This window comes from Maylandia zebra, linkage group LG17 (genome assembly GCF_041146795.1).
Source record: "Maylandia zebra isolate NMK-2024a linkage group LG17, Mzebra_GT3a, whole genome shotgun sequence".
NCBI lineage: Eukaryota > Metazoa > Chordata > Actinopteri > Cichliformes > Cichlidae > Maylandia > Maylandia zebra.
In genome coordinates, this window is record NC_135183.1 from 5,752,994 (window position 1) to 5,763,339 (window position 10,346).

Consider the following 10,346-nt stretch of genomic DNA (forward strand, 5'->3'; position numbering starts at 1 on the left):
ACTCAGAAGAGTTTCAAACTCTGCGTTTACATTGCACATATGTACATTCAGTACTGTGCAAACGTTTTAGGCAGGTGTAAAAGAAAAAATGCTGTTTACAAAGAATGCTTTCAGAAATATAAATGGTTGTTTATTGGCCCCAAACGTATTCTGCAGCAGGGCAACGACCAAAACATACAGCCAAAGTCATCAGAAGTACTGGAAGTGATGTTATGGCCCCATAGAGCACTGATCTCAACATCATCGAGTGTGTCTGGGATTACATGAAGAGACAGAAGGATTTGAGGAAGCGTACATCCGCAGAAGATCTGTGGTTAGTTCTCCAAGATGTTTGGAACAACCTACCAGCCAAGTTCCTTTGTTGTTGTCGTGTACCCAGAAGAAGAACTGATGCTGTTTTGAAGGCAAAGGTTGGTCACACCAAATATTGAATGATTTAGATTCATTCACTGCATGTTGTTGAAATAATTAACACTTCCATTTTTGTGCTGTATGTGAGTAGTTTATGAAATGATTCAATTTTTTCTTTCCTTTCTCTTTGTTGTAAAAATAAAGGAATTTTGAATCAGTGGAAAGCAAACGCATTTGTACTTTTTCAGCACGAACACTGACGCCTGTTAGCTTCAACACTCAATCAAGTGGCCCCTCCACTTCCTCCCACCTCTCATTCGTCTGCTGTTCCCTCCAGCCTGAACAGGGGGATGGAGAGATGGATGGTTGAATGAATGCAGGGAACACGAGAGGAATATGCACGTATGTGTGGAGGAGTAGGTCGATAGGCTATTATCATCAGCATATATTAAGCAAACTCCATGGAAATGACCGGAACCACTTTACCACTTGAGATATGGATGGATGGATGGGGGAGAGAGAGTGGGAGTGAGGAGGGAAAAGAAAGAAAGTAAGTGGCGGAGGAAGGGGACATAAAAGTGAGGCAGAAAACATCAGTGATTGATTAAGTGACTGATGGTTGAAGAGAATGAGGGGGGGTGGGCTGACAGAGAATATGAGCCAGAAAAGACAGGAAGAAAAACACATAAAAACTTGCTAACCATTATTTTTGTGTGGACACACACACACAAACACACACACACAGATGCGCACGCGCGCACGCACACACACACACACACACACACACACACACACAGACGGGTATTCATAGCTTGTGAATCTAATTCAGCGGCCCCTTTTTGCGCCACAGACCAGTTTATGTCCCCCAATATTTTCACGGACCAGCCTTTAAGGTGTCGTGGATAAATACAGCAAAATAAAACCAGTACCGGTACCAAAAAAAGATTTATTCATAACACACGGGAAGAGACACTGGGAAACTGAGTTAACGATAAAAACCGATAAAAACCCTGAAAACTATAAATTTCACACCCGAGCCTCAACTCTCTCGGCCCGGTACCAAATGACTCACGGACCGGCCCGGGGGTTGGGGACCGCCGATCTAATTGACATAATGCTTTCTCTAGCCCTTACCTAACCATAACCCAAATGTAACCCTGATACTAAAGCCACATTTTGAGTCTTAAAAATGCCTTCAAACTCATGGGGACCAGGATTTTGGTCCCCATGAGGTGTGTTGATCCCCACAAGTATAGTAAACTTCCAATTTTTGGTCCCCACAATGATATGAATACACACTCTCACACACACACACACGAGTGGAAGTGGGTAAACTGTGAAACAAACATTATATATCAAATTGGATTCTGTGAAAATGGCATTCAGACTGTCATCAACTTGTGTTTGTGAGCGCGTTCGTGAGCAAGGATGCAAAGACTGAGTGAGCTTCTCCCTTAATTTTTTTTCTCCGACTGCACTCACACAACAGAAGACTGGAATATATAAAACATTCAATCATTATTTGAATCTGCACAATTATGCAAATTTAAAATGGGCTTGTGCGTACTGTATCTGAGCCTTGTGGATGCCAGTTGTCATTTAGCTCTCTTTCTCTCTCTGTTTCCATGTGTACAGTCTCTTTAAAAACCCAACACCCCTCCAACAAAGACCATAATTTCTGGATCATGGTTTGAAGATTGAAATGTCCTCTTACTGCAGGAGTGTTCACATTAAGACTACTGTACAGAGAAAGACAAAAAACAAAAATATTTCTGATCTAATGTCAAGTTTCCCAGATTTTCCTTCAAAATTATGCTTTAAATGCCTTTGGATGATTAAAAAAACCCAAAACAGATTTAAGATGGAAATCAGAAACTGTTTGCATTGCAATGATCCTTTTTTCTGTTTTTTTCCTATCACGTGTGGCTCTACCTTGTCCTCAAGGCAGACTTTGAGAACATTAAAGAGTAATTATATGAGCAAATTTAGCACTTCGTGCTTCATCCTCCAAATTATTCTTGATGCAAATCAAAAACAGATTGGCCCAGAAGAAACTCCTTCTCCTGCAATATGCAATTACCCTGTACCAGTCTAATTAGCACATTTTTTTCCACACGTTGGCCAATAGGTAGTTATGTTTGAATAACAGATTACGCTAACCCACTGCACAAACTCAAGTCCAGGGAAAATATGGATTTTTGACTAAAAGCACAGTTTTCTTTGAGCGGTGCATAAAAGCCAAACTGTGATGCATAAGCCTTCAAATTTCACTTGCATGCAATACGCTTAGAGTTTTCATCTTTATGTGTCGGAAATCATCATCACTGCATGCACTGACATGTTTGTTTTGATGCTGTTTAATCAGAAAATGAGGCATACTCTCACCAGTCACTTTATTCGGTGACCCGGTTCAAGTGCTTAATACAAATATCTAATCAGCCAATCACATGATCTTTCTTTTAAGCCACACATTGGAAATCTTATAAAAAACATTCAGATTAAAAGTAAGGTGTGAAAAAACAATTTGTTGCTGCCACCTTCTTACATCACATTGATTATGGTGACATTATTTGAGGTATTTTCTTACAATGCTCCTTATACTTGGAACAAATTACAACAGGATTTGAAGCTGTGCAGCTTAACTGAACTGAAGGGCTTTAAACCAATTTTAAGGACAACAGAGAAAGCATCATTGGATGTCTGTTCATGTTCTTGTGGTATTGTTACTGTCTTTTATTTTATTTTCAGGTGCAATTTTTTTGTATGAATTGTAACAACTACAGTATGTTTTAACATGTTGTCATTTTGTATGGATATTTAAAACGGGTCGCTCTTAAAAATGAGACCTCGTGTCTCAATGAGATTTACCTGTATAAATAAAGGTGAAAATAAAAAACATGAGAGAAACTGAATTAGGCATATAGGTGCACTCAAGATGACCTGCGTGGAAGTTGATGTCAGACAGGCTGGTCTGAGTATCTCAGAAACAGCTGATCTACTCTCACACAACTATCTATAGGGGGGAAAAAAGAAAAAAGAAAGAAATAGGAAAACACTGGAGTGAACAGCCGTTCTCTGGGTAAAAATGCCTTGTAGATGCCAGAAGTGAGAGGAGAATGCCCAACAGATGGTTTTGAGCGAACAAAAAGGTAACAGTAAATCAAAAACCCCTCAGTACAACTAAGTTATGCAGAAGAGCATCTTTGAACCCACAACTGAACCTTGAAGCAGATGGGTTACAGCAGCAGAAGCCACACCAGTTGCCCTCATGTCAGTAACTGTAAGAACAGGGATGGGATTACGGAAAATGAACATCAGAAGACGGGAAACCCGTTGTCTGGTGTGATGATTCTTGTTTTCTGCTATCAGATCCAGAGAGTAGGGTTAACATAACATGAAAGCATGGTTCCAACCTAGCCTTATATCAAGGCTAGTAGCAGTGGTGTAATGATGTGGGAGATAACTTTCGTAGCACACTTTGGGCCCTTTAGTATAAATTGAGCATGGTTTGCATTTCACAGCCTACCTGAGTCTTGCTGACCATGTGACCATATGAGCAGTCTTCTGACGGCTGCTACCAGCAGGACAACGTACCATGTCAAAGCTCACGTCATCTCACACTGGTTCACTATACTCAAGTGGCCTCCACAGTTACTAGACCTGCAGTGGAGCACCTTTGGGATGTGGTGGAACAGGACATGTGTGCAAAGAATTAAGGTAGTTCTCAAGGCAAAAGGAGGTACAGCCTACAACTAGTAAGGCACACTAATAATGGGACTGTAAGTGTATATTTAAACTACTACGCAACATACAACATATTCATGCGGAAAAAAAGACACCATGTCTAAGCGAAACGATAAAAGGAATATAAATGCAATATGGCTGAAAATCACACTTACAGCATTTTGTTACATGAAGCACTCTCGTCTTATACTCAAACATTCCTTACTAGCCAGGGTTTTGACAGCATAATCAGGCATCTATGCTAAATGAGTCAAGCCAAAGTGCTGTGGCACTTGAGGCAACTTCAGTTTCAGCATAATTAACAGCAGCTGATGACTCTTTTTTTTTTTTAACTTGTTCAGTACGACAGCAAATTTTCACAAAGATATGAAGCACTAAAGGCTGAGTTTTCAAGTGGGAATCTACATGTAAAGGGATGCTGCTGATTGAGAACAGCATTTTCCATCATGACATGTTGGATTTTATTTGTTCTTGTTATTTGTTACAGATCTTCAGTTGTATTATTGGTGCTTTGTGTATAATAAGGTCCATTACAAAAAACACTCACTTCTAACCTAAAAAACTCTTCATGCACCTTAAATAACATATCCAACAGGAACAGAAAGTTCGTCCATAGTCAGCACGCCAAACTGAAAAACAAAATGTTGGGGGACCCAAACTGCCCTCTTGTTGCTACACATTGACACTTACGACAGACATGGCACATGTTGTGAATGTGAGCGATTTATGATTGATTGTTAACAAACACGTAGTCTGTTATGTGTTGTGACCAAGTCATGACACACATCTTTGACTCAACAGATCTCTAAAACTTATTTGGATGTACACAGATGTAATGCTTTGGTGCTTCCATGCTGATGGTTTTGTATTTTTATTCTGTTCTTAATGTTAAGCGCTTTGCTCAGCACTTGCTTTATAAAAGAGTTGACTTGGCTGGCAGCTCTGCATTGAAGAAGCCTAGAGTGCAGAGAGTTCTGGCAGGAAATTCTTGCTCACTCATGTCTGTATCTCAACTTGCTGTGCTAAACTTTTCAGTTTTATTTAATTTCATTATATGATGCCAGTTGAAAACTGGTTCATCATTATTCTTACTTTTTCAAGTCATCTGCTGCGTTTTTTCTTATTTGTCTAAACTTTTTTCCACTGTATTTACTGATATGTTGCATTACTAATATCTTACTGATTTTTCTTTATTGACTTTTCAGATCATCAACAGGGAATAATAAACAATCCACATCTGAGTGTGGTTATTTATATATCTATCAAGCGTCTGGTCGGGGTAATATATGGGTTTTGATTAGTCCATGTGATGTGACCATGTGACCAACAACATGTGATTCAAGACTACACTGCATTATTATCAGATGAAGAGCAGAAGTGCTTGAACTGTTTCATCTACCAAAATCAGAATCAGAATACTTTAATAATCTCTGAAGAAATGATGTGGTTACAGTTGCTCCAAGGCAACAACAGTAACAGACTGAACTAAATTAAATAATACAATATATCACAAAATATAAGAGATGGCTATAATATATACAAATAGCTCAATTATAATTATAAATGGGCAGCACGGTGGCACGGTGGTTAGCACTGTTGCCGCACAGCAAGAAGGTCCTGAGTTCAATTCTACCATTAGGCCGGGGTCTTTCTGTGTGGAGTTTGCATGTTCTCCCTGTGTTTGTGTGGGTTCCCTTTGAGTACTCTGGCTTCCTCCCACCATCCAAAGACAAGCAGTTAGTGGGGATAGGTTAATTGGTTAATCCAAATTGCCCATAGGTGTGAATGCTGGAGTGAATGTGAGCGAGAATGGTTGTCTGTCTCTGTGTGTTGGCCCTGTGATAGACCAGTGACCTGTCCAGAGTGTACCCCGCCTCTCGCCCTATGACAGCTGGAATAGGCTCCAGCGACCCTGAAAAGGATAAGTGGAAGCGAATGGATGGATGGATAATTATAAATATCCAGAAAAGATGCAACAAAGAGGTAAAACTACAGAATGAGAGCTGCTGATTTTCTCAAGGTAAAGACTCTTCACTATTTATGAGAGAAGACCAATCATTTCACCAATCCAAGAACTCCCTTTTAACAGGAAGAGACTTCCAGCACAAAATGACTCGTGGATGAGTAACCATCTGCTGTTTGGAGTTGGGGTTGAGTGAAAAGAGAAGGAAAAAAATCCCATTGCATTAACATGTGCCAATGGACTGCCTGGAATCTCAGTATCATCAGTACAACAGGAGAAACGGCAAATACGAATTTAAAGCGGATTCACTGAATTAATGCTGTCAAGCTCAATACTGCAAAGACACCTTAAAAACAATTTTTAAAAAAAGCAGTTGCCTGTCTACTCTTAAATGATGTTACTATACATGTGACTGTGCATGTGTGTGCACGCATAGCTAGCAATCACTGTGTCCGACAGCTCTTGACCTCCAGTCGTGGTCCCCAGCAAAGCGATGCAGAATGCATCACTGGCAGGGCTCAGGCTCGGGGGAGCACCTGTCAGTTTGTCGGTGTGTGTTTGTGTGTGCGTGCGTGTGTGTGCGTGCGTGTGACACAGTTTAAATGGTCACGTCAGTTGTCGGAACAGAGTGATGAGGTCAGGACAGCCCTGTCACAGCTGTCTTTGAAGAGAGGTACATGGCCTATCACAGTGACAGCTTTAAGTGCAAATGTCTTTATGACGAGTGCTGGACAACGAAGGGAGAGGTGGAGTTAATCTAAGTAAGCCTCCATTAAAAAAAAAGGGGAAAAAAAGAACGCTTGTGGTGTACTTCTGCTAAATCGAATGATTTCACGGATTTATCGTCACCTTTGTGTGCAGCGGGAAGACGTCACTGAATGAGATCATCTTTTCAAATAAAACTTTGAAACACTGCGTTTCACCAAAGGGGGTCAATAATTGTGTCAAGAATCTTATGATTGTACTTGGAAAGATTAATTAGCTCTACAAAAGCAAGTGCCAGTGATTGAGAGAGTAAAAGAGTACATATTCAAAATCAGCTAAATTAGCTCTTTTTTTCTCCCCTGTTGTACTAAATAAGGCAACTGTCTGGCTCCCGACAGCAAAAGAAAACTCATTATTTTCATTTCCATTTTTCTGGTTGATTGTCAACAAAGCTGAAGGTGCCTTGGGGATTTTTCTTCTAAAAAACAAAAAAGAAAAAAAAGTTAAAAGTGGCCGAAAAGCACAAGAAGTGCTCATATCCATCCTCATAAAACACGTATCATGAAAGCTCAGATCCACGTTCACCGCTTTGCTGTTAACTTCTCGGCTTTTGTTCTGACATTGCTGCACATCACCACCATCTGTATCACTTATACACCACTGATAGTGCAGATTTTGCTTTTTTGTTTGTTTGGTTGGTTTTTTTTTTGGAGGGGGGGGGGTTAGGTTGGCACTAGTATGATGCTTTGCTGTGTCCGTACTCATCTAACACTGCTCTGAAGAAATTACTTTTTTGCAGCAATTTATTTCTGCACTGCTTTAAACCATCCATCCATCAATCTTAATCAAACCACTGGAAGTTATATCCTGACCTGAAAGAAAAATCAAAGGTCTTAAAACAGAACTTGTCCACTCTTTGAAAGACATTTTTATGTAACATTTGTTCTTTTTTTGTCTCCTGCCTATAAATGTGAGTATTCAACTTGCTCCTAGTCATCATTATTACATCAATAGTTGCATATATGCCACCAGTCGTCTTCCTTTGATTGGCATCATACGCCTCTTCGCTATTTCACCTCATCGCTCCACGTCTCGCTGTCCTTCTATTATGCCTGACACTGTCGGCTCTCCTCCTTCACTCCATCCTCTCTCTAATAGTTCTGGCATTCTTAGCGCCGTCCTCCTTTACTCCCATCCCTCCTTCCATTTCCAACCTGCCGTCCTTTCCTCTAATATGGTTGACATTCTTTACTTTCTCTTCCTTCCATTTCTCCTGGCTGACTCAAGCTAAAGTGCTGCCTGGAGGGCCCTTTCATGGGTAGCAGAATTATAACGCTCGGGGCCAAGGCCACAGGTTAAGTGCACGCCGAACAAAGAAAAAGTGACATAAGGGCTGAGTTCTACTTATGTGCACAGAGGAGGAGGACGGTTTATGCAAGGTGAACTGGAGCTGCTGGCAGTGAGGCATTAGGGAATCATCTTAAACAAATAAATATGCAACAAACAAAATGACCAACTCAGAACAGCTCCTCTTCTATTCTGCAGACAGCACTGATCTCTGACCTGTACAGAAACACATTCAGTATATTGATATTATTAAGTATTAATATCTATGTTATCTCTCTCTTGTAGAGTCTCTCTTGGCTCTTGATGGAGGTGGTCGCATCTTTCTCTCTGTCCCTCCCTTTTATTTCCTGCTTGGCTTCTTTGTCCTTGTCTAGTCTTGTCTAACTCTTAGAGACTCTCTCAGTCTTGTTCTCTGTAAACAAGAAATTATGGATTTGATCAACTGGTCTCTTTTTCGCCCTAAACCAAACCCAAACAACCACTAATTACATGCAGCCTCACCTCACTAGCTGGAAGCTCCAGGGCGGAAGCAGGAACAACAAATTCTCCCAGATCACAAGACGGTGTATGACCCTATCCTCCTACTTCCTCGGACCGGACGGCTGTTGTGTACATCGGCTCTGTCCAATACCCCCTCCCCTGTCACAAGTCGCATGTTTTTTATGTTGTTATGTTGTAAGGTGTGAAGATTCATGTGCTTCATTGTGCTGAGGGTTTTTATTCTATTCTCAAACTGCTCTCCCATAAGGAGCTCAGTCTGGATGGAGTTCTTATTTTTCCCTCCTCTTCCCTCATGTATTTATGTATTTCATTGTTTTTTTACCATCATACATCTCTCTGACCTGTCTTACCAACGTCATGTTTGTGCAATGTATGTACGGTTGGAAGGGGTCCTATTTCACTCTGTGTTCGTGTAACATTGCTAGTGACAATTAAACGGCTCAATCTCAATCAATTATGCTACGCAGTCAAACAGGGAAAACTGTGGTTGGAGACTGCAGCATGACCAAAATTATGGCAACCGTGTACATGCATACATGCAGTCTCCTGACAATAAACAGCGATACAGGTGAAAACTGCACATCTGTTGATGAAAAAGTCCCATTAACTACTTATATTCAGAGTTTAGCCAGACTGATCGCAATGTGCTGGCAATCTGTCCGCATTTATAGGTTGCCTACCATCAGGTGACCTGTGGAATCACATGGTGATTGAAAGTGGTCGCTCAGGTATTGGGGGTGTTGCAGGGCCAATCAGCTGCTCAGCTCACCTGTTTCCAAGTGGTTGCTGCGTGTGACATAATTGAATGGAATCACCGGGCAACCGCTGATATTTCTCAGTCAAACGGAGGTTGCCGTCCTATTTCTACTTTAGTGTGAATGAGCTATTATGCATAAGCAAGACTAGCTAGCTAGCAACGGGAGCCAAACTAGCTACAGAGATTCTACAACCTTACCATGGTACCACGCTAAAGGTTTTATCAGGCATGCAGCATGACTAAAGGCATGGCAATGTCTGTCAACCAGTGCATCATTTACTAAAATCTGGTAAAGAAACGCACAACCTAAGTATTGATTTTTCTTGTAACATCACTACCAGGAAGGCATCAGAGAACCAAACCTGCTTGGCATTCACAGCTAGGATTGTGAATGTGGAAAACATACCTGTTAAATGTTAAACAGTAACATCACTGCATCATTGCTGTGCCTCAGCAGACTATGACTAAACCACTAATATGACTGTAGACTGCCCGAATCCATTCACCACAGTCACTATAAGCAAAAAAGGATGAAATAAAAATGCCAGTGAGGTTGCAATTTCTATTCATGTGTGTTCTGACTCATATATCTCACAGTTCCTGAGGTTTAGAGTTGAATATCACAGTAAGGTGACCTTATGACCATAAATAAACAAATAAAAGAAAGAACTCTTGGGCGTTCCGATATCGCTTTTCAATATTGAAACAAAGATATTATCCATACAGACAAATGGCAAACACACAGGCCTAATACATGCCCATCTCTGCCATAAGGAAAGAGATATAATAAATACTATCATTAACATTACACTAGCAAATAATGGCATGCACATTTTTCATATTTCTGTACATGTTTTCTTTGCATCCTAATAGATGGTGCAGAGCATTTCATAAGCTCTTATCCTGAAATATTCTGGTGCATACATGGTGAAATGCAATAATACAACTGCTCTGAAGCACATAATGTACTGTACATAA

General features: G+C 40.6%; 1 protein-coding gene across 1 annotated transcript in view; it reads right to left on the reverse strand.

Moving 5' to 3' along the window:
* raver2 (ribonucleoprotein, PTB-binding 2) overlaps nucleotides 1-10,346 on the reverse strand; it is a 105,077-nt gene that overhangs the window by 35,136 nt on the left and 59,595 nt on the right. The gene's annotated exons all lie outside the window — the stretch shown is intronic.